Genomic DNA, 6000 nt, shown 5'->3' with positions numbered 1-6000 from the left:
GGAAAGTCTCTCTTTAGGGTGATCTCCCCAGATGCTCCTTCAGCTCCTTCAATCATTCCTCAACAAGATTCTCTTCCGAAATGCTTTTATTATTTTTTTCTTGTTCTCATTTTCTTCTTTCACATTTTCTTCTGATTTCTGTTTTGTCCTTGAGCCTTCTATTTCTCTCCTAATGAAACTTTTTTGGTTTAAAGGTATGCAAAATTGTCTCTTAAGTATATGAGCAACATGCACTGAAAATGAATCAACTAGCTCTGTATCAGATTATATGAATTCATGAACATGAAATTATGTATAAACTCAAACACAGTTTAATTGCACACTGCATGCAAGACCCTCTCACTTTGCTGCTTCCACTTGTAACTAGTTAAACCATAAACTGGAGTAGCTAAACCATTTGAGAAAACAGCCTTTTCACCAAAGCAAATATATTTAAAATTAAATAGGCTTGATACTCTTCCACTATTCTCTTGATGAACATCTGATCACTGAATCATTTCTCCCCAGGACAACAGTCTAATTTCCCTTCAAGTGTCCAATGTTTGATGAGAGAAAGGACTGCTTAATTTCTCTCAGTAAATTGTACACCGATTTCCACAAACAAAACAACATTCTGCTCCCTAACACATGCGTTTACCACCAGAATCATGTCTGAATACTGCAAGCAGACCAGTTTATTGGTGCATCGGAGGCTCAACATGAAAGAAAATGACAATGAAACTGATGGCAAGAGAAACTTTGCTTGAATCAAAGTGACAACATCCTTTGGTGGCAAGGTAAGATCGCTGCAGGCTTTGCTGGAAGCAATGAAATAAGGCTGAACATCTAGCCAGTAATCAATGACTTTCATCTTGCCTTCTTCAAGGTCCAGTGGCCCATTTTGCCCCCTGGGCACACAACCATTTACATCACCTCACTGGCAAGGCATGACAATAGCCTAATCCTGCAATTGGGAAGAACTCAAAAGTCTTCTGAATATCCCTTAGCAAAACTTGCGCTGCTATTCCATTCCTGAGAAGCAGAGTCTAACTTGTACTCCTCAGTCCCAACCTCCTATTAGTTCTCTTATAATGCACCTCAAACAACCTTGGGTGGGTGGACATCTGTCCTGGATATTGACCTCTTACTCTTTCAAGTCTTTCTATTTATGTTTCTAACTATATATAGCCGATCAGTTTTTACCATTCCCTGTTCCTACATAAGCTTAGAAAGAAATTATTCCCTCAAGCACGTTCATTATTTGGAAGTGTTTGTTGAATCATTTTTCTGAATAAATTACACCCTGCATGACTGCTGATTGTTTATTTATGATTGAGAGTTTAAACCTTGTGATTGTTTTCCATTTTTCCAGATGAAAGATTCAAATTTTCTAAGCAAAGCATTATGAATAGTAAATAACCACACTTATGAGCTCTGAAAAAGCCCCAGAAATAACAGTGTTGTCACAATGCTCTGTAAGCACAAATTAGATACGCAAGAATTCACAGGCTAGAGGACAGTCAATATAGTCAAATACAACATTCTTAGAGATGCATTCTTCTTCACCCAGCTTTCCGTTCTCCCCAGAATTACCCAACCCTACTCCAATAATTAATATCCTGCATGAATCTTTACCTGCTCACCAGCCAGAGCTCTTGCTTTGGTCCTAGGCCCACACTCAGCACAGAAAGCACAAGCAAAGGGCAACGCATATTAAATTCTTAAGTTCCAAACACCAGTAGTTTTTATTTCCTTCTGCATCTGCACTGCAACTCATGAGACACTTCTCAGGAAATCATGTCATAGACACTCTCATAGACCTAAATTGGCATGTATATGCAGCAGTACAGAAAGGGAACAGACTATCTCTTGTGATCTCCATCTATAGACCTATAATTGTTAGAGTGTGTTTCTGCTACATAAAGCTATTTTCCTCATTTTCTCCAGCTTCTCAAATTTAGGGGCTAGAATAGAATTCTATTGAATTTACACAGCATTACTTCAATAATTAAAATGGTTTTTAAATTATACATTTCACGTTTTCTCCCAACTTTTATACGTTAGCCTGATGTTATTACACTTTTATCTCTAGAGTAGGTTAGCATTTGTTATGCTGTAATACACTGCAAACTCATTTGTGTTTACTATTCATTGTAATCAAGTCCTTGAACGTACAGCCAACTGGATAACGTTATTTTCAGTGCAAGCACACTAACTGTCCTTGCCAGAAGGTTTCAACAACAGGCAGAGAGCTAAAGCTCTTAACATCATTTAGACCTAAGAAATCTATACAAGCAAGTAACTTATGCCCCTGTCACTGTAACATTACAACTCCAGTAAGCATGTAATACTCAGGTTTCATTAAATCCTACAGAAAATCCCACTGAAGCTAACTGGAGCTTGTCCCTTAAGAAAACGAGCAGTAAAAAAAAAAAAAAAAAAAAACCAAACAAGCAAGTGATAGCAATAGCACAGGCAAAACCAGAACCAATACAAAACGCAGCATGATTTCAGAATCTTAAACACCCCCTAATATTTGAAGGATGCATGAGCAAGGTGTGCTTGTGAGAACAGTGCATGAGTGTATTTGCATCTGTTTTGCTACTAAACATCAAGCCAGACTATCTGGTAATTAGAGAAGGCCCTGCATACCAAGTAAGAGACAAGGGTCTAGGCCTGGGTATGAAGAGTCTGCACTGAGATTAGACAGATTTGTGGCACTGATGTTTTCACTAATGAGCTTGAAGCCTTACCAGCTGGAGAGGAGAAAACAGTACTGGGCTATCTGCATTTCATTTTATACAAATGCTGGTAGTGACGATGTTCGCTAATTAACGTCTACAGTTGGTTACTGGCCTAGACTGGCTGACAGCTCTTACAGACACATTCTTCTTGTTCCTATTGATTGGAGCTCTAACAAGACCCTATCAACAACTTATTTTCATAGAATCATCGAATGGTAGGGGTTAGAAGGGACCTTTAGAGATCATCTAGTCCAACCCCCCAGCAGAAGCAGGGTCACCTAGATCAAGTCACACAGGAACATGTCCAGGCGGGTCTCCAAGGAAGGAGACTCCACAACCCTTCTAGGCAGCCTGTGCCAGGGCTCCCTCACCCTCACAGTGAAATAGTATTTTTCTTATGTTTTCTTATTTTCTAACACAAAATGGAAGAATGTTCCTTTCTATCACTGCTTCTCTCCCTCATTCCCTGTGACTAGACAATGGGTTATCACAGGTCAGATGATATTAACCTTGGCAATTTTAACCATCGCTCCCCCAGGTTGTTTAATTAATATTCGCAGTGTATCTCTGTATTTGCATATAGGCCTTGTTAGAATCATAATCCTCTTATAGCCATAAATACCAGAGATTTAGGAATACTACTGTCCTTGTAATTGTTTCCTCAATTACAATTAAGCGTCCATTAAAAGCTATGAAAATGAGTCTGTCTAAAACTATGTATTTTGTACTAACTAAAAAAAGTGTCCTTTTTGTAAAAAAAAAAAAAAATCTATCAGAAATACTGTGTATCTTGGGAAACCTTCCCCGAGAAGTGGCTGAAGGTTGCAATTTTTTGTTTTTTTAAAGCAAGCTGAAAAAAGAAATGAGAATATTTTGCAAGGATAATTTTTGGGAAATTGCTCTTTAAAACACACAAAGCTTCATTTATCTCCCACTTCTGCAGTTTTACATTTTAACAAAAAACAATACCAGAAAGTTTCCATCATCAAAGCAAAAAGCAGTGTTGCTACAAAGGAGAAAATTTGTGCTTGAACTGTAGAGACAGAACGTGAGTATGAGAAATAGTCAGAAATCTATGATGCATATCACTAAACTATTCATGAATTAACTCACAGACTTCCATTCTCCTACCTGAAGAATGACTAATATTAATTGCATCATAGAAGTACTAAGCAGTACTTAAATAGGTCCAATTCAAAAACCTCTGGAAAATTTAATTAGGTAATGCTCTGAGAAACTAAACCTAAGTGTATCTAACACACAAAGGATGCTATTTGAGCCCTTACTGTTTGTCTGGTCACTTGGAGTGGAGCAAAAAAAGACCACCACATTTTGAAACAGAATAGAAGAGGAACATTGCAACAATGCCTAAGCTTCCATTCAGAGCTTCATAGAAGAAAACGCAAAACTGATTAAGAAAAGTAATGGAAATTTTATGGCTGCTGCACACATAAATGGAAAGGCAGCAATAAATTTACCACACTCTTTGAGTACAGCATATACTAAATTAATTGGAACTAACTTAGTCTGCAATATTATCTGATTTATATTTTTATTTGGAAGGCGATTAATTATTTCAGAAAAAAAAATCTCATTCCCTCATTACATCGTTCCTCTATTTCACTTAACCCCCACAGACACAGTTTTAGAAGTAGAATAAATTTGTCTGGAAGCGACCTCCAGAGGTCACTTAGTCTAATTCCTCCTCAAAGGACGGCTTCAGCCTTGAACACTTCAATAGCTGGAAATGCCACAGGGGCTGTGGGCTGCCTGCCTAAGCACCCCTCAGTGAGAGGAACATAGCCACTGCCACAGAGCTGTGGTACTGTGGCACCACAGCCAGCCTCAACACCTCTGGGACACCCTCATACCTCCCTGCCTGGGCCCTCTTCCAGGCATACATCAACAGGCTCCCATGCTGAGGCAAAGCTCTCACACTGCCCTGTCATGCTGATGCACGTAGCGTGTCTCTACTACTCCTTCCTTCTCATGCTCTTACATTGCACCAGCACTGGGTCCCTCCCATAGGCTGCTGTTCATGAACTGCTCCAGTGTGGGTCCTTCCCACAAGGTGCAGACCTTTAAACACAGGCTGCTCCAGCATGGGCTCCCCCCAGGGTTAAAGGTACTGCGAAGCATCTGCTCCACTGTGGGCTCTACACGAGGTTACAGTTTCCTTCAGGACACATCCACATGCTTTGACACAGAAATCTTCTGTTAGCTGCAAGTGGATATCTGCTCCAGCATGGACCTCCACTGGCTGAAGGGGAACAACCTACATCACCGTGGGCTTCTCCACAAGCTGCAGAGGAATCTTTGCTTCAGTACCTGGAGCACTTCCTCCTGCTTTCTTCACTGACCTTGTCTTGAGATGTTTCTCTTACATTTTATCACTCCTCTCCTTCATCTGCTGTTGTGTAGCAGTTTTTACAGCTTCTTAAGTATGTTCTCACACAGGCACTACCAACATTGCTGACTTGCTCAGTTTTGGCCTGTTGTAGGTCCATCTTAGAGACACTAGGAATTTGTTCCTGCAGGGCAGCTCCTGATCTGTTTTCACAGAAGCCACCTCCATAGTCCCTCCTTGCCAGCAAAACCTTGCCAGGTAAACCCAATACACATTCACAATGTAACCCGAAGGTGATAATTGCAGGAGCATCCACTGAGATGGTTCCCACTCCTCTCTACCTCCCCTGGGGGCCAGGTGGCCTGGGCAGGCCTCAGCAAGCCTCTCTCCCTCAGGCAGCCCCACTCGCACCTGGGCAGGCTGGCACACTGTCCTCCTTCATCCTGCGGAGGGTAGTTTTGGAAACACCCTTGTGAAGGCCCCTCACACCTGTACTGAAACAACAGCACTCCCCACACTGTAATGCAGCTTCAGTTTGCCTAAACTGGTGGGCACTGTACTGTAGCCAGAAAAAAATGTCTGGTACTTGAGTATTCCCCTAATTAGAATCAGAACTACCCGTTAGAGCTATCCAAGACGCTTACTACTACTCAAGACACTTCCTAGCTGAAGCAGTAAAGGCATTCACTTGCCTGCAGAGCTGATCCCAGCAGGTAGAAAAGCTCTCAGCCAGCCACACTTGGGACTGCACATCCCACAGGTTCCTGTGAGAGAAACACAGCCACTGGTGGCCATCCTTAACCCTGCAGAGACTCCAATTGTAGTTCAGTAAGGATGAGATGGCTTCATGTTATTTAGACCATGTGGGACAAATGCACTTTGTAAGTCAAAGCATTGTACAATGGCACCATCCTGTAACAGCAACATTTA

Source organism: Colius striatus, chromosome 6 (genome assembly GCF_028858725.1).
Source record: "Colius striatus isolate bColStr4 chromosome 6, bColStr4.1.hap1, whole genome shotgun sequence".
In the NCBI taxonomy this organism is placed as follows: Eukaryota; Metazoa; Chordata; class Aves; order Coliiformes; family Coliidae; genus Colius; species Colius striatus.
This window is presented reverse-complemented; position numbering follows the sequence as displayed.